This window comes from Sus scrofa, chromosome X, assembly GCF_054392235.1.
Source record: "Sus scrofa isolate SSC_HxYL_T2T_F1_AM1 chromosome X, Sscrofa_HxYL_maternal_Yorkshire_Landrace_v2.0, whole genome shotgun sequence".
Taxonomy (NCBI): Eukaryota; Metazoa; Chordata; class Mammalia; order Artiodactyla; family Suidae; genus Sus; species Sus scrofa.
This window is the reverse complement of record NC_139401.1, coordinates 61,548,801-61,568,821: the sequence shown is the minus strand read 5'-3', so window position 1 is coordinate 61,568,821 and position 20,021 is coordinate 61,548,801. Positions and strand designations below refer to the sequence as shown.

The 20,021-nt window shown below is 37.2% G+C and overlaps 1 protein-coding gene across 5 annotated transcripts in view; it reads right to left on the bottom strand.

The window, feature by feature from the left end:
• The window catches only part of ZC3H12B (zinc finger CCCH-type containing 12B), a 518,944-nt gene that overhangs the window by 147,243 nt on the left and 351,680 nt on the right, over positions 1 to 20,021 (bottom strand). For all 5 annotated transcript variants that reach the window (XM_085007254.1, XM_085007255.1, XM_085007253.1 and 2 more), the window contains one exon: positions 14,129 to 14,293. The gene's annotated coding sequence lies outside the window, so the exon portion shown is untranslated. The remainder of the gene's footprint in view (positions 1 to 14,128; positions 14,294 to 20,021) is intronic.

The window sequence follows — 20,021 nt, the reverse complement described above, 5'->3', positions numbered from 1 at the left end:
TATATTATTTATATCTGGAATGTTTTCAGCTATAATTTCTTAAATATATTTTTTCCATTTCTTCTTTCTTTTTTCTTCTTTTTCCCTTTTGTTTTTCTTCTTCCTTTCTCTTCTTCCCTTTTATTTTTCTTCTTCTTCTGGATTGCATAGTTTGGCCTGCTTTTATGCATAGATTGGCCCACCTTACATTATCCCATAGATCTCTCATATTGCTCTCAGGTTTTGCATTTGCTTTCTGTCTGCTGTCCTGATTCAGTGATTTATGTTAGTCTATCTTCCAAGTCACTAATCATTCTTCTGCATTATTCATTCTGCTCTTCAGTGACTTTAATTCAGCTTTTATCTCTGTAAATGAATTTTCTAATTTTCTTCACTCCTCCTTATATCTTTCCTTTCTAAATTAATCTGCATTCCTGTTCATATCAACTCTTAATTCCTTCATATTTTTTTCTTCATTCCTTCTGTATTTTCACTATCTCCTTTTAGAACTCAGTATCTATTAGACTGCAGAGGTCTGCTTTATTGTTTTCTCCTTCATGGTAATCCTCCAGTTCTTTTAACTAGGAAGGGTTCATGAACTTCTTCATTTTGCTTATATTTCTCTTTTTATGTGAGTTTAGGGAGAACAAATACTGCAATCTTGGGGGCTATTTATATGAAAGAGCTACCTTTGGAATTTTGTGAGAGCTTGCTTTTTATATTTAGGCTGCTGTGCATGCTTCCAGGTTGATGGAGGCAATGGGAAGTTCTAGTAGTTAGTGCCTGTTTTCTGGGCACTTGACAGTGGCAATGACCCATGGGAAGATGAAGCAGGCTGCTCCTAGTTGCAGGGCCCTGGTAAGTGACAGTGATCAGGCAGGCATAGCATTTGCCTGTAGCATTTGCCTTTGGCAGCAGCAGAACATGTGCTTTCCCAGGGGAGTTAGAGCAACATGGCTAGTGCTCGGTTGCACTGCTCTCTTCTTAGCTGACCTCTGAAGTGACCAGGGCCAGGGGAGGTGCCTGTTAAAAGGCCCCTAGTGATGGCAGGCCACACCCATCTCTGGTGTCTGAGATGACTGCAGTGGTTTACTCCCACCACCTGTAGACCACATAGGAGGTCCAACGTCACCCTTAGCTCCCTGCTTACTTTAGCCCGGCCACCCATAGCCTGCACGAGAGGCACACTGTTGCCTGCAGCCCACACAAGTGGCACCTCACCACCTGTAGTCTCTGCCAGAGGTGCCCCACCCTCTAAGAGTCTGCATGTGCACAGGGAAATAGATTCCTTTGGTGGTCTGCCTTTCCTCCTTTTACCCTCCCCAGCAGTGGTGCCTTGTTTCTCCTGTGGGTGTAGATTGGCCCACAGACCTCCTCACAGGTTCCCTTGGCTGTGAAGCTTGGCTCCACTGCCCGTGGCACAATGCTCCCTAGCCCCTCAGGTTGTCTCCACATGGTCAACCCTAGTCCTCTCCCCTGAACTGACCTCTGAGTCCTGAGTCTCAGAGCCATGCTCCTGCCTGAGTGTCTGAGGGTACTAGTGCATATTTTCTGTGTAACTATCACTCTTTTTCCCTCTTCAGTCGTGGTGATCTACTTTTCTCCGTGACTTCGAGATCCCTCTGTCTTAGATGATTTCCCTGTTAGGTGTCTTCCCAGGGTGTGGGTTCATTTTCTTAAGAGTGCTAGTTATGTCCTGATTCCTTTTCTCTCTCTCTCTCTATTTTTTCATTTTGTTCTACCTAGTTATGTGGAGGTTTCTTGCCCTTTTTGCAGGTTTAACGTCTTCTGCCAGTGTTCAGTAGGTTTTCTGTGAGAATCATTCTATATATAGATTTTTTTATGTGTTTTGGGGAGAAGGTGAGCCCCACATTTTACTCCTCTGCCATCTTGATCCTTTTCTCTGGCCTGTAGTGTTTCTGTAGAGAAATCAGCTGATAGCCTTATGCAGTTTCCCTTATAATTAACTCTTGTCTCTTCTCCTGCTGCCTTTAGAATCCTCTCCTTACCTTTAATGTTTGCCATTTTTATTATACTATGTCTTGGTGTGGGCCTATTTGGGTTCAACATTTGGGGGCTCTATGTGCTTCCTGTTTTTTGATATATGTTTGTTTTCTTTAGATTTGGAAATTTTAGGCCATAATTTCTTTTAATATATTTTCAAATCCCTTTTCGTTTTCTTCTCCTTCTGGGATCCCTATTGTGTTGATTGGCCTTCTTTATATTATTCCGTAGATCTTTTTTATTACTTTCATGTTTTTTCATTTGGTTTTCTGTCTGCTGTCCTGATTCAGTGATTTACATTAGTCTATCTTCCAAGTCACTAATTCCTTCTTCTGCATTATTCATTCTGCTCTTTTGTACCTTTAACTCAGCTTGCATCTATGCAAATGAATTTTCTAATTTTTCTTGGCTCTTCCTTATATCTTCTCTTTCCTTTCTAAATTAATCTGCATTCCTGTTCATATAAACTCTTAATTTCTTCATCTTCCTTCTTCATTCCTTCAGTATTTTCACTGTCTCCTTTTTGAACTCAGTATCTTTAGACTGCAGAGGTCTGTTTCATTGTTTGCTCCTTCAGTGGAATTCTTCTGTAGTTTTAACTCTGAATGGTTCCTCAGTTTCTTCATTTAGCTTATATTTTTCTTATTCTATTTGTTTAGGGAAAATAACTCATATAGTCTTGGAGGGCTATTTATTTATTTTATTATTATTATTGCTTTTTAGGGCTGCATTTGTGGCATATGGAAGTTACCAGTCTAGGGGTCAAATTGCAGCTATAGTTGCTGACATACACCACAGCCACAGCAACTCAGGATCTGAGCCATGACTGTGGACTATACCATAGCTCGCAGCAACTCTATATCCTAACCCACTGAGCGAGGCAGGGATTGAACATGAATCCTCATGGATCCTATATGGGTTCATTACTGCTGAGCCATGAAAGGAACATCCTTGGAGGGCTATTTATATGTGAGAGTGCCCTTTGATGGCTTCTAAGGCTTACTGTTTATTTTTGGAGTGAGGGTTTTGATGCTTATGGCTTTTCGTCTCTTTCCTTAATGTTTTCAGGCTGTTATGTCCTTGTGCTTCCAGGGAAATGGAGGCAATCATCATGGCTAGTAGCCAGTATCTGGTTTCTGAGCTCTTTACAGTGTCAAGGACCCTCAGGAAAGTGGTGCAGGCTTCTCCTTGTTCCAAGGCCCTGGGAAGTGGAAATGACTCTCAGTTAAGTTTAGGCAGCTCTTGGAGCATTTGGCAGTGGCAGTGGCAGGGAATTTGCATTCTTAGGGGTGTAAGAACAACAACTTGTGGTGCGCTGTTCCAATGCCCTCCTCTGTGCAGACCTCTGAGGTGACTGGGGCCACAGGTGGTGCTTGTTCATAGACACATAGTGGTGGGGAACTATGCCCATCTCTGGCTGGTTGGCACCCCTTGACTTTAGAACATGCAAGAGTCATTCCATCACACTTAGTCTCAGCAAGAGTGGTTCATTGCCTGTACCCATGTAAGAAGCATCTAGCTGCCATTAGCCCCACACTCCAAAAATCTGCAAGTGCACAGAAAAAGATATTCCTATGGTAGTCTGCTGTTCCTCCTCTTGCCCTCCCCAACAATGGTGCCTTGCTTCTCCTTTGGGCACAGACCTCCTCCCATGTTCTCTCTGCTATGGTGCTCCACTCCCCAGCCTTTGTTACACTACTCTCTAGCCCCTCAGGCTGTCTCCACACAACCAACCCTTGGCTAATTCCTGGAACTGTCCTCTGGAGCCTAAGTCTCAGTGCCCAGCACTCTTCCAAGTATCTCAGTCTTGTGGTGTGCTAGGATGTGATATTGATAGTCTGCACAGTTCCCTCTCTGCTTTGCCCCCCTCATTCATTCTGCTGCACTTTTCTCTAAGGCTTTGGGGTCCCCTCATCTCTGCTGACCTCCCTGTGAGTTAGGTGGCTTCCCAGGGTGTGGGCTCCTTTCCTTTTTCATCATTCCTTCTCAGGAGTTCTGGTCCTGTCCTAATTTATTTCTGTCCTTCTCTTTCTTTCTCTTTCCCTATCTGTCTTTTCCTTTGTTCTACCCAGTTATGTGGAGGGTTTCTTGCCCTTTTTGATGGTTCAAGATCTTCTACCATCATTCAGTAGATGTTCTGTGTGAATCATTCTACATTTAGATGGGTTTTTTAAATATGCTTGTGGGAGAAGGTGAGTGCCATGTCCTACTCCTCCATCATCTTGATCCCCTACCCTGGCCTCTTAATTTTAAATGCATTTTCAATATCCTGAATCTTTCCTCTCTTCTCACAATTGCTGGTTATGATATCATAATTTTGTATTCATGATCTCCTTCCTTTACTCTATATTTGCCTTTAGTATTGACTTTCACATCCATAACTTTCTTGTTTTTAGTTGTGGCTGTTTCTTTTCAAGCTAGAGAAGCTTCTTTAGCATCTCTTGTAAAGCCGATTTGGTGGTGCTGAACTCTCTTAGTTTTTGCTTGTCTGTAAAGCTTTTGATTTCTCCATTGTATCTGAATGAGAGCCTTGCTAGGTAGATTGTTCTTGGTTGTTGGTTCTTCATTATTCTAAATATATTTTGTCCCTCCATTCTGGCTTTCAGGGTTTCTGCTGAAAAATAAGGTGATGTTCTTATGGAGTTTCCCTTGTATGTTTTCAGTTGCTTTACCCTTGTTGCTTTTAATATTTTTTTGTATCTAATTTTTGTCACTTTGACTTGTATGTGTCCTGCTGTGTTTCTCCTTGGGTTTATCCTGTGTGGGATGCTCTATGCTGTCTCAATTTGAGTAAGTGTTTCCTTTCCTATGTTAGGGAAGTTTTCAGTTATTATCTATTCAAATAATTTGTCAGGTCCTTTCTGTCTCTTTTCTTCTTTTGAGACCCCTCAAAATGTTTGTATATTTAATGTTGTCCCAGAAGTCTCTGAAGCAGACTGCATTTCTTTCCATTATTTTTTCTTTATTCTGTTACATGGCAATAATTTTCAGCATTCTATATTCTAGCTCATTTATCTGTTCTGTCTCATTTATTCTTCTATTGATCTCTTCTAGTGTATCTTTCATTTTAGCTATTGTATTGTTCAACTTGGTTTGATTTTTTTTCTTTTTATGGCTGCACCTCCAGCATATGGGAGTTCCAAGGTTAGGGATCAAATCAGAGCTGAAGCTGCAAGCCACAGCCGCAGCAACACTGGATCCAAGCTGCATCTGAAACCTATGCCACAGATTGTAGCAACGCCAGATCCTTCACCCACTGATTTAGTACAGGGATTGATTCTGCATCCTCATAAACACTATATCAGTTTCTTAACCCATGATGGTAACTCTGGTTTGTTTGCTCTTTAAGTCTTCTAGCTCTTTGTTAAACATTTCTTGTGTCTTCTTTTTCTGTGCCTTTGTCCTTTTTCCTGAGACCTTGGATTATCTTTACTCTCATTACTCTTAATTCTTTTTAATGTTGATTGTCATTCTGCACTTCATTTGTTCTTTATCTTGTTCCTTTGTCTGGAACATATCTCTTTGCCATCTCATTTTGTCTAACTTTCTGTGTTTATGATCTCCATTCTGATGGCTAAAAGGTTGTAGTTCCTCTAGCTTCTGGTGTCTGCTTCCAGGTGGGTGAGGCTGTTTTAGAGGCTTGTGCAAGCTTTCTGTTGGGAGAGACTGGATACTGCCCCCTGGTGGTTGAATATGTGTCCTGTCCCTTTGGTGGGTAGAGATGTGTCATGGGGTTTATTTTAAAGGTGGCTGTGGGCTCAGGAAAACTTTAGTTAGCCTGTCCACTAATGGGTCAAGCTATGTTCCTACTCTGTTGGTTGTTTGTCCTGAGTTCCTAGTGCTGGATCTTTCAGACTGTTGTTTGGGGGCCAGCTTGATTCCAAAATGTTGAACTCCAAGAGAGCTCATGCTAATGAATATTCCCCAGTGTCTCTGCTGTCAGTGTCCTTGCTCCCACAATGAGCCACAGTTGACCACTGCTTCACTTGAAGGCAACAGGTAGGTCTGTCTCAGACTCCTGTGGAGTCACTGCTTTTCCCTGGGTCCAAGTACTGGTGAAACCCTTCATGGACCCTCCAATAGTAGAGTATTTGCTTTTCAATCCTGTGGAGCTCCTGTACTCAAGTCCTTCTGGCATTTAAAGCGAGGGCTTTTCTTCCTTATGCTGACACCTAAGATGGGAGCCTGATCTCTGATTCCTGTGAGATATCCTCTGCAATATGGTTATTTTCCAGCTTGTGAGTCACCCACCCAGCAAGCATGAGATTTGACAATATTGCAGAATTTCCCCTTCTACTGTCTCATTACAGTTTCTTCCTTGCCTCTGGATGTAGAATATCTTTTTCTAGTAGGTTACTGTATTTGATGTCAATGGTTGTTTAAAAGTTAGTTGTGATCTTGATGTTTTTGTAAGGTAAGCTTTAAAATTTTTTTTTCTAGTCCCTTGTTAAAATTCTCATAGTATCCATCTATTATTTTTCCCTAGTTCAGTTAACATTCTTATTACTAATGCCTTGAATTCTTTATCTGGTAACATTTTAATTTCTGTTCTGTTAGTTATTTTTAGGGTTTTTCTCTTGCTCTTTCAATTGAGACAAATTCCTCTGCCATCTTATTTTTGTTAACTTTCTCTGTCTCTCTGAAGTTGAGTGAAACAGTTACCTATTGTGGTCTTGAGGGGATGTCCTTATGTGGGATCATCCCTATATATTCTATGTGTTCCCAGTGGTTTTGGTGGGAATGCTGTGATTTATGTGAACACAATTCACATCCTTCCCCTGGGTGTGCTGGAAGCTATTATTTTGGGTAGTAGGTGGTGCTGGAGATGGATCAGCTAAGGCCAGAGCTGGATGTGAGCTAGGGCTTCCCCTCTACTCTGTCTTTCTTCACCCTATTGTGGGTGGGTAAGGTCCCAAGTTGATAGAGGAGAAGCCCTATGGGTCAGCTCCAAGATGGATCATTCTCTTTAAGTATATGTTTTCCCTCTCCCAGCACTAGCACTCTTAGTCCAGAGAGGAGCAGTGCTGTAGCAAGAGGGGGCTGATGTGAACACTGCATGGATTGGGGTGTTGGCTCTGGTGGTCCCTTAACAGAGATTGAGTGCTTCTAATGTACTGCATGTGTAAGCACCAGCAATGACTGTCTCTACCTTGCTAGATCCCACTTTGGCTCTGAGCCTTCTTTGTCCTTTGCAGTTGTTTGCCTCTTGACCTTCTGCCCTTACCTTGGTGTGGAGCCAGGCCACAGAGGGGGTGGGGCCTCTGTAAGCTCTCCCTACGAGGTGGTGCAGGTGCTGTGGAAGAATGACCATAGAGAGAGATAGAGGTTACATCTGATGTGATGCCTTTCAAACACCAATAATGTCTTCACCCACCCTGCTTAGATGACACTTTGGGTCTGAGCCACCTCAGAGCCAAGATCTCTCCTCAGCCATGTCAACCCTTACCCCAGTGTAAAGCTGTGTTATGAAACAAATGGGGCTGCAGTGTTTGTTTGGCTGAAGCTGGGGCTTGCCCCAAGGTGGTTGTAGGAAACCAGCCAGCCACTCCTGCAGTCTCAATTCACCTTTTCTAACCTGCTTCATGACCAAGTAGGCATGTGCACACTCCTTATGAGTAGAGGCTTCCCATAGCCCTTGTGTTAGTCACACTGGCCCCCAACCAGCCAAAGGGGCTCATCTTTTTTGTGTGGGACCCAAGGCTGGTATGCTCAATATGTGGCTCAAATCATTCATCCCCAGGGAGGTGCTCCACCCATGTAATCTTCCATTTCCTCTGAGAATCTTCCTAGGGCACAGGTCTCAACCTGATGGCTTCTCATCCCTTCCTACCTGATTCTGTATGGATCTTTCTTACAGCTTTTTTTTTGTGTGTGTGTGTGTGTAAGGGTCTTTCTCTCAGTTTCCACTTAGTTTTCAGTGAGAGTTTTTCACATATGTAGATGTATTTTTGATGTATTTGTGGGAGGAGGTGAGTTCCATGTCCTCCCACTCTGCAATATTCATCTATTTCTTGCCACAATGAGTATTACTTCATACTCACCAGGATGGCAATAATGATAATGATGATGATGAGGAGGAGGATTTAAAAATGTGTTGGTGACAATGTGGAGAAATTGTGACCCTCAACACTTTGCTGGTGGTGGTGGGAATATAAAATGGCTCAGTCACTATGGAAAAAACTTGGCAGTTTCTCAAACAATTAGACAGAGTTCTATTAAGTAATTAAAACTATGACCTTGTAGCTCCCATCATTGGCTTATAATCAAAAGAACTAAACCACGTACTTAAATAAGTGCATGGAACACATATCATTGCAGCATTATTCACGACAACCAAAAGGAGGAAACAGCTAAAATGTTCATCAAAGGATGAATGAAGAAACAAATGAACATTATTTAGCCAATAATCTGAATGAAGTACTAAGATATGCTACAACATGGATGAAACTCAAAACAATTAAGTGAAAGAAGCCAGATACAGTGTATTATCCTATGTAAGTGAAACACTCATATTATATAGGGAATATTCAGTATAAATACATAGGTACAGAGCACAGATTGGTAGCTTCCAGGGGCTAAGGGTAGAAGGGAATTGGAGAAACTGATTAATAGGTAAAACACCTTAAAGGGGTATTTTTCAACTAGGTAGAAATGGTCATGAAATATTGTGAGAATACTAAAAGTCAATGAATTGCCCAACTTTAAAATGGTTTCTATTATGTTATGTGAATTTATTTAGGTGAACCTCAATAAATCATTAAAAATATACAAATAATATATGCTTGCTATAGAAAAATAGGAATAGAAAAAAGCATACAAACAAGAAAATGAATGTCACTTGTTTTCCCCATCTGAAGATAATTAATGATTTGGTTGACTACATTTATAATGTTGTATCCTTGAAAGTTTTGTTTAGAGTTACAAAAAAAATTGACTAACATTACATTAGTAATTAACCCATATATACTAAAGGGTGCCTTGAAATAATTACCTACTATAAAGCCCAACCTGATTTAAATTATTGGAAGGGTCTTCCCTGAGATTAATTAGCATCCAGGTAGAGATTCACATCCAGATTAAGTGAGCTGAATGATAAAGCTGTAGGTTCTTCTCTCCCTTTTCTGTGCTTTGGGCTAGAAACTCTTCATCAAGAAATCTGGGTTTTTATTTAGGCATTAAAAGACCCTGGATTCTGCTTTTCAGAGCATGATTCAGAAACAATGAGTAGAACTAAACAGACTGCCTTCCTATCTTGCAGTTTCCACATTTTTGGAAGATGGTAATTAGAAAAATAAGGAATCGTCTCCATTGAAATAAACACAACACTTTTACTTCAATCAACATTATTAAATTATTTAAAAGAAAAGGTGAATTCAAGTCAACATATGAGTCTGATGAAAAGATCTGCAAAACTATTTTTAAAATTAACAGAAATTGGGAGAGAAATGAGTATATGAAGATACAGATAAGTTCCTTTCAAGGATACCAAATTTTTTCTTTGCCAGATTTCTTTTTTACAAACAAAGGTGTTAGATCAGATGACCTTTGAGGCTGGTCCTTACCCTAAGATTTTACAGTACTCTGAGTTGGTAGTGGGAGAGTTATCCATCCTTAAAATAGTATCCTCACTATCATCTGTATACACACATCACATGATTTACACTTTCATGCTTTAACAAATAATAATAATACTTTACATTGTAATGATTTGCAATTTGCTAAGTTCTCTTACAAGTGCTATCTTATTCAATCATAGCAATGGTACTGTGTGGTGGACTGTGTCATCCCTGTTCTACAAATGAAAAAACAGATCCAGAAAGAGGGTTGTTCATTCCCCCATTTTCTCTAATTAGACAATCTGGTATATAATTTTTATGAGGAAAATGGACTAATCTCCAACTTGAATTCATATCATCCTTTTATAAATTCCTATTGTACTTAAATTATGTTCTATATATTTTGCTACTATGGTGTTATTTGTTCTTCATATATCTCATTCTGTGTGTAGTGCAAAGAAATGTATAGATTTTGCAATCAATGGGCTTGAATCCTGACCTTGCCACATAGTAGCTGTGTGATTTTGAGAAAGTTCTCTTAATCTGAGTCTTCCTATCTGTATAATGAGGAAAACCTGCCTCACAAACTACTTTTGCTTATCAACAAGATAACGGATGTGAAGTATTTTTCCATGTCCCCCATCAAGCTATAACCCCCAGGAAAGAAGTGCCTGTATCTTGAACCTCTGTTGCTTCCCCAACAAAGTTGAGTTCATAGTAGATATTGGAAACCTAGTTTTCAATGCACTAAAAAGGGTTGGAATGCATGGTTTTGGAAGAATGGGCTTCTTCATAATGCATATAGGCTCATCTTCCAGAGTCTTTTAATCTAATATTCCTAAAAGTTTTTTGCTGGATCTGATTAAAACTTTAGCATGCTAATTAGAAAATTAATTGCTCCCACATTTACAGACAATTTACTCATCACATAAATGGGATCTCTCTAATTTATTGCCCCCCCCGAAACTGCACATTTTTCTGAAATCATTAGTATTAATGATTGTAGATATTGAAAAAGAGCAGAATATATGACCTCAAATAATGCCATTTTGACATGTGGATTATTTTGAGCTAAAGGCAATCAAGACCAAGCTGACTTAAGAAAAAGCTACATTTGTCTTAATTGCCTAAAATAATTTAGATAGAGGGCTGGCTCAGAGATAGAGCTATTACAAGAGGTAACTTTTATCTGACTGATCTATCTGTTTATGGGGTAAAATATCTAATCTGCTCTTCTTACTGTCCTATGAATTACATTCCTCCCCTTTGAAGCACCAGGTCCCTATCTCATTCCTTATCTTTGGATGGCATATAAGCCTCAACTCCCAGACTTGCTCTTGGGTCATATAAAAAATACTTTTCCTCCACCACAATATAAACTCTCCATTGGTGGCTTATGTTGTTGCTATAACACCAATAACAAGCAGCCACTCTACTCATTGACAGAGATAACTCACTTTAAACTCCTTAAAGCCTGAATTATATTTATTTGTGTAGGTGGTGGAATGGAAGGAGAACTGGAAAGTAAAAGTAGTGAGTATAGCTGTTTCACTAGGACAGTAAATGTGATAGATTCTCCCTGGATAAATGGATAGTTTCTTACATACCATCATTTATTTCCCTTTCAGTTGAATTTTGGATGGCAAGAGCTCTAAATATTATATTTAAATAGCCATTTTATTCTATTGATCTTAAAGTATGTTACAAATACTAATCTTTAATCTTCTAAAATCCATAAATCTCTGAAAGATACATTATATTGTATATGCAATTGCTGGAATGTGGTTAGCAGTTTCAGTACCAAATATGACTAATTAAAAATTGTCTTAATTCTTTACTTTTATTTTACATGAAAAACAGTAATTATTTCTTTAAATTCATTTTCTAGATCCATTCTACTTATTCAAAGCCTAGAAAAAATCATTTAGGTGGCTTTGTGTTGTAGAAAAAACTTTAGTTTTAGAGACAGACCAGATTTGGATTTCTATTGTGTAATAGCTATGTGACTTTGTGCAAACCTTTGAGTCTCAGTTTCTTAATTTATTATGTGAAGATAAATGATGAAATCCCATCATTATGTTGAAATTCAAATGAGATTATAGATCTTAAACATTTTAAAAATATAAAGGTGCACATTAATTATATCCCAATAAATTTACTAATGTAGGGAAATGTTTATTATAACACAATGCAGAAACAATTTGCGTAATTTTTCTTTTCCCTTTGAGGTATAAGATGATCTTTAGAGCTAATCTGTTCCATTCCACATCATTGTATAAAGGGGGACTTTGGCCCACAAGGGAAAAGGGACTTGCTTTCAATTATACTATTAGTCAGTACTGGATCCAGAATTTGAAACCTGGTCCTATTTCTTCCAGCCCAGTGCCTCATCACAATGGTCCTTTGGAATTTTGTTATGAAATTACTTCCATCCCCAAATTTCCTTTTATTGGCCTGAATCAAGATATTGATATGCATTGTTGTGCAGGATTCTCCTTGAAGAAAGATCACTTTTCATGAAGAAAGTAACCTAGGAGGTAATTCTTCCATACATTTTTTAACCTTCCTGCAAGTAAATTGGCAACTCCTGCATGGATCCAGGAGCAATAAATAGGAGCCAGGAAAGATAATCCAACTGGAGGCATGCTACTCTTTCTCCAGGATATGTAGGTCTTGGTCTTTCTGGGAGCAACAAAGTGAAAAAAGTTACTTACTGGCACAGTGGTAAGTGTTCTTTAATGTTTATTTAATTACATTCCCCCTGATGTTGCAATAGAATTTTATTGTCTACAAAATATGTTTACATTTGTTATCTCAAATTATTTTCACAAAAACTATATGAGGTAAGGATTATTATCCCCATATTATAGATGAGAAAATTGAGGCTAAGAGAGATTAGATGGATTACTCAAATTTACATGGTGACAAATAGGCAGAACTGAGAATTTAACTCAGATTCTCTGGCTTCAAATCAAAGATCTTGCCCCTATATTATAGCTGCCTAAAATTCTAGCATACTTAATGATTCTGAAAGATATAATTAAAGTTAATGAATACCACATGGAAGAAGTCCTAAAAGCTATAACTTAAAAACTATTATTTCCACCTTTCTTTGAAGCTACTTAAACATTTCTTTATTTATTTATTTTTTGTCTTTTTATCTATTTCTTGGGCCTCTCCCGCGGCATATGGAGGTTCCCAGGCTAGGGGTCCAATCGGAGCTGTAGCCACCGGCCTACGCCAGAGCTACAGCAACGCGGGATCCGAGCTGCGTCTGCAACCTACACCACAGTTCACGGCAATGCTGGATTGTTAACCCACTGAGCAAGGGCAGGGATCGAACCCGCAACCTCATGGTTCCTAGTCGGATTCGTTAACCACTGCGCCATGACGGGAACTCCCTTAAACATTTCTAAATTGTAAAAATAAAAGAGTTAAATTCATTAGACTGATCAGGTGTGCAAATTATGTGACATGAACCTAGAATCAGCCATAACAAAGTGCATTTATACTTTAGCTAAATAAATTAACAGATCTCAAAATGGAAGGTTTCATTTCTACACATACAAAGGATATACCTGCTTTGGAAAATTTCATTTCTTTTCACATAACATATGCAAAATGCAGAAGAAAAAAGGAAAAAGATTCACAACCACAGCTGTTTCATTATTGAGAATGGTGGCTTCTTTATGTAATGCTAATTTTTCTTCAGTTGCATATATTGGGGATGTTGAAGCATTTTCTGAAAACTTTCCTTGGAGAGCTAAAATGAAGTGTAGGTACAATTCTTCATGAGCAAAGAATTAAATGGTATAAGTATTGTTTTATCTTAGGTATTTAGTCCTCTCTAAATTCAGTGTTAGAAGTCAAAGAAACCTAGATCTAAAACACAACACTGAACTTAGTAGCTATATGACTTTGGGCAAGTAAAGTAACCTGGTCAAGATTGTTTTCTATGTGTAAAATTGAGATGATTGTTGTATGTATATCACAGGATGGTTATGAGAATTAAAAGGGATAACACATGTAAAGTTCTTAGTATTGATTAGTAAAGCTCAATAAATGACAGTGCCTTTACTCTCACCCCCTCTTTCACTGATTTCCTGTTACAAAAGACTACTTTTTTCAACCTGGAAGATGATCTTTTTTTCTTTTTAGGGCTACACCTGTGGTATATAGAAGTTCCCAGGCTAGGAGTTGAATCAGAACTGCAGCTGCTGGCCTACACCATACCACTGCAACCCCAGGTCTCAGCTATGTCTGTGACCTACACCATAGCTCATGGAAATGCTGAATCCCTAACCCACTGACTATGGCCAGGGATCAATCCCATGTATTCATGGGTACTAGTTGGTATCATTACCATTGAGCAGGAACTACTGAGAAGATAATCTTATTAGGTGTATTGTTCAGAATTTCATTCCTGTTTTGATAACACAACATTTCTGAAAAAAAGCTTAATTTATAACAGTAGCCTCAGCTTTTCATATTACACAGATTGTGATGATCTTCTCATTATACTCTATTCTTTCCAAAACACACATACACACACAAGTCACCTCAACAACAATAAACACCAAAGAACTCACCTCTTGACATCTTAGACATTTCCAATATCTGGCACAGATCCTCAGCAAGCTCAATTATTCTTTAGAAGCCTGTAGTCCATATTTATATTTCTCACTTGTGTGCTATATCCATCACATCACGATTTTTATCCTCTGTTGCTGAGGCAGGAATGTCGAGTTCGAAGCCTTGGGAAAGGGAGATTCCAATAGAGTTGCATAAGGAGAAGGTAAACCTATGGTGAGAACTCAATGTTCTCCTCCGAAACACATTTTACCCATTTAAATTTCAGTATTATAGTCAGGGCAAAAAGAGATTTGGATCTATAAATGTTGATAATTATTTTCAATAATTACTCTCATATATATTGACACTCAGTATCTTCCCCAGCCCTTAAAGAACTTATCTCATAACTATGGATAAGACTCATTCTAAAAAACAATAGCTGAATTATGTGTATGCACACACACACATACATATTTTTTAAAAAGAAAAACACAGATGAATAGTGAATTTTTTAAAAGCTACTTTATCTAGACTTTTCATTAGGTAGAATAATGTTTCCAGATAAATTCTATGTACAATTTTCAGATTACCCATGACTATTTCTTCTTGATAATCTTTCCTGCGAAACAAAATAAGATCACAAATCTTAAAGGACTACAATTTAGAAAAAGTTCCTAATGACTTTATATAGAATTTCTACCTTGAAGATATTCTCTATGTTTTAATTCATTCACAGTCCAATTAACTAAAAAGTCACACGTGCAGTTAACAAAGTTAATGGAAACAAGAAAAACACTTAGAAAAGACAAGTCTTGAACCTTCTACCCATCCCCTTCTCCCTCACTCCCAAAGAAATGAATGAATATATTTTTGGAAATTTTAAAATGCTAAAACACTATGGTAATAACCAGTTACCATCTTATAATATTAAGTGTTTCAAGACATGCTTCCATCTAGAATTCAAAGCATTAAAATACGGTGAAGGAGTAAAGTATGATCTAACAAAGATTTGTGGAGATTTTTTTTTATCATCATCCCCACATCTTAGCTTTAGGTACTTTTCCCACTTACTAAATATTACTATAAGTAGTATGGTGACTATATTTTTCAATTTCAAAATGGATCATTAAAATCTGATAAATGAAGTTTGTGTTGCTTCTTGGTGTCAGATGATATCCAGAAGATACAACTTTAATGTTGAAAATATTAGAACTTCTGGAATGGTTTGGAAAGATAGCAGGAAGGAATGTTTTAAATTAAGAATGTCTCTTCTATGAAGCCATCATAACCCTAATATCAAAACCAGACAAAGATACCAACAAAAAAGAAAATTATAGGCCAATAACTTTGATGAATATAAACTCAAAAATTCTCAACAAAATTTTAGCCAACTGAATCCAATAACACATAAAAAGATCATACACCACAACCAAGTGGGATTCAACCCCAGTTCAAAAGGATGGTTCAGAATATGCAAATCAATCAATGTAATAAATCCACATTAACAAAACTAAGAAACCACATGATTATCTCAATAGATGCAGAAAAAGCATTTGACAAAATCCAACATCCATTCATGATAAAACTTTTACCGAAGTGTGCACACAGGGAACATATCTCAACATAATAAAAGGCATTTATAACAAACCCACAGCCAAAATAACACTCAATGCAGAAAAGCTGAAAGCTTTCCTGCTAAAATCTGGAACAAGGCAAAGATTGCCCCTCTCACCACTTTTATTCTATTTAGTATTGCAACACCTAGACACAGTAATCTGACAAACAGAAGAAATAAAAAGTATCCAGATTGGAAGAGCAAAGGTAAACTTGTCACTATATGCAGACAACATGATAATACATATAGAAAACCATAAGCACATGAAACTATTCTATCTGATCAATGAATTCAGCAAAATTACAGAATACAAGATTAAGATTCAGAAATAAATTTCATTCCTGTATACTAACAATGAAATAGTAGAAAAGGAATATAAAAAATACATTTTAAAATTGCAACAACAACAAAGAGCCTAGAAATAAACCTGACCAAAGAGGTGAAAAACTTATACTCTGAGAACTATAAACATTAATCAAGATAGAATGCTGTAAACCAGCTATAAAGGAAAAAATAAAAATCATTATATATATATATATATATATATATATATATATATATACATATACATATACATAAAAGAAAATTAAAGAGGAGTCAAAGAAATGGAAAGGCATCTCACACTCCTGGACTGGAAAAATTAATACTGTTAAAATAGCACTCAAAGCAATCTACTGATTTAATGTGACCCCTATCAAGTTACCCATGAGATTTTTTTCACAGAAGCAGAGCAAATAATCCAAAAATTTATATGGAACCATAAAAGACCCAGAATTGCCAAAGCAATATTGAAAGAAAAAAAGCAGGAGGTATAAGTCTCTCCAAATTCAGAAAATATTACAAAGCAACAGCAATCAAAAAAGTGTGGTACTGGTACAAAAGCAGACATACAGATCAATGGAACAGTATAGAGAGCCAAGAAATAAACCTAGACACCTACAGTCAATTAATCTTTTACAGTGGAAGTAAGAATATAAAATAAGAAAAATACATTCTCTTCAGGTAGTGGGGCTGGGAAGCCTGATCAGCTGTATGTAGTTCAATGAAAGTAGAACACACTCTAAGCCCATGCAAAAAAAATAAACTCAAATGGCTTAAAGACTTAAACACCATCAAATTCCTAGAAGAGAACATAGGCAAAACATTCTCTGACATCAATCATACAAATGCTTTCTTAGGTCAGTCTCCCAAAGCAATAGAAATAAAAACCAAAAATAAAGCAGTGGGACCTAATCAAACTGACAAGCTTTTGCACAGCAAAGAAAACCATTTTAAAAAATAGAACATACAGAATGAGAGAAAATAGTTACAAGTGATGTAACCAACAAGCATTTAACCTCTAAAATATCCAAAAAAACCCTCATAACAACTCAACAACACAAAAACAAGCAACTCAATCAAAAAATGGGCAGAATACCTAAATAGACATTTCTTCAACAAAGAGATATGGATGGTAAATAGGCACATGAAAAGACGCTCAATGTCACTAATTATTAGAGAAATGTAAATCAAAACTACAATGTTACCACCTTACACAGAACAGAATGGCCATCATTGATAAATCTACAAATAACAAATGCTGGAGAGGGTATGAAGAAAAGAAAAACCTCCTTCACTGTTGGTGGGAATGTGACTTGGTACATTCTATTGGAAAACAGTATGTATGTTCCTCAGAAAACTAAATATACCATATGATCCAGAAATCCCACTCCTGGGTATATATCTAGACAAATCTATAATTCAAAAATATATATGCACCCCAGTGTTCACAGAGGCAGTATTCATAATAGCCAAAGCATGGAAACAACCTAAATGCCAATTGACAGATGAATGGATTAAGAAGATACAATACATATAAACAATGAAATACTGCTCAGTCATTACAAAGAATGAATTAATGCTATCCACAGCAACATGGATTGTCCTAGATATTCTCATGCTAAGTGCAGTTTGTCAGAAAGAGAAAGACAAATACCATATGATATCACTTATAAGTGGAATCTAAAATATGGCACAAAAGAACTTATCTACAAATCAGAAACAGACTCACAGACATAGGGAACAGATTTGAGGTTGCCAAGGGGGAAGGGGGAGGGACTGAAATGGACTGGGAGTTTGGAGTTAGTAGATGCCAACTATTACATTTAGAATGGATAAGCAATGAGATTCTACTGTATAGAACAGGGAACTATATCCAGTCTCCTGGGATAGACTATGATGAAAGATAATATAAGAAAGGGAATATATATATATATATATATATATAGTTATATATATAAATGACTGGAGTCACTTGGCCGTACAGTGGAAGTTGGTACAACATTGTAAAACAACTATACTTTAAGAAAAATTTTTTGAAGAAGAAAGAATGTCTTGGAAATTTTGGTTACAGCGTGAATGGGACATCTGAGTCAATGATATTGAATAGATGAATAAAATGAGTTTAATGTCAAGAGAAGAGAAACTGGCAATAGTATTTAACCTTCCTCAAGGTAAGAAGAATTAGCCTGACTTTCCAAGGTTTGCTGTTTCTCTGAAATAGCAGCTATTTTCTTGAATTGACTTAAAGGCAAACAGGATAGGAAGCAATGGTTTGAAGCAGGAGATTCACACAATAGTGCAGATATGGCTATGTGTCTTGAAGGAAATTTTACAAACCTTCTTGTGTGTCCAGGATGAAGGAGATAGGTTGCACATTTCCAAGTGCCACCTATGAAACTCATGGTCCTTATAAGAACCAGTAGTGTATTGCAACATTTTATTTAGGCAACTTCCTTGTAAGAAGAAGCACCATTGATGACTATATTTATTCACAAATTATATGTGTGTGTGTGCATTCCCCCTCAAGAATGAAATCTTGTGAGTGTAGATGGTAGTGGAGGGAGTTAAGATAGTGTGTCAGTCTTCTCTGGGTTTCCAGAAATCTAATTTTCACAATGGTATGACTGGACAGAATGAGAAAGAGAGAGGTGGGTAGAGAGGCAGGGAGATAGAAGAGCAAATCAAAATAAATATGACCTAACAATAGCAAAGAGCAAATACATACACAACAGGATCATAACAAATTTCTAAATTTCATGAGCAAGTTAAAGAGCTACTTATTAGGACAGATGACCACCACAAGAAAGAGGCATGGCTTTATTATAAGAAGCATCCAAATCAGTAAACTTTTTCTCCTATTTCTACCATTTGGAAAGAAGAATCACTCCCCTTTTTACAGCTGATAAATCAGAAACCTTTTTTCCCAAATGAGAAAAAAAAAGCCCATTTTCTTTCTCACATAAAAATATATGTATATATGTATACATATACTTATTGTGTATATATGTCAAATATATATTTTTTCATATATACCAATGAATATATCACTGAAATCATCTATTAGAAAATCATTACTTTAGATTAAGACAATAAGAGCCAAACAGATCCAAATTGAGACTAATTAGTCTAATGATTAACTTATTTCTGTATATTCTTTGTTGGAATTAGATTTGTACAGTTTGTTCTACGTTCCCACACTAATATTGCTAAACCAAACAGAGAGTAGAAGTCTGCACTTTTGGAGTCAAACTTAGATGTGTAAGTGACAATCACATTTTCTCATAATAAACTCCACTGGGAAGACTTTAGTGTGTTTGGCCATGCAAGAGTAACATATGGACCACATATTTTAGTGTCCCAAATCTCATACTGGCATCCAGAAGCCAAGCAAAATAATTCAAAGATTGAGAATAAATAGTTTTCTTTAAAATTTTTTATTATACTTGATTTACAGTGTTCTGTCAATTTCTTCTGTGCAGCAAAATGACTCAGTTATACATACATATATATGTGTATATATATATATGTATACATTCATTCGTTTTCTCACATTATCCTCCATCACGTTCCATCACAAGTGATTATAGTTCCTTGTGCTATAGAGCAGGGCCTCATTGCTTAGCCACTCCAAATCTTAATCCATTCATCTCTCAATGGACATTAAGTTTTTTTCCATGTCTTTGTTATTTTGAATAGTGCTGCAATGAACATAGGAGGGCATGAATTTATTCAATGAAAGTTTTGTCCAGATATGTGTCCAGGAGTGGGATTGCTGGATCATATGGTAGTTCTATATTCAGTTTCTGAGGCACATCCATACTATTTTCCATAGTGTTTGTACAAATTGACATTTCCACCAACAGCGTAGGAGGGTTTCCTTATTCCACACCCTCTCCAGCATTTGTTATTTGTTGACTTGTTCACTAACGATGTCCATTCTGACTGGTGCAAAGTGGTACATAATTGTAGTTTTC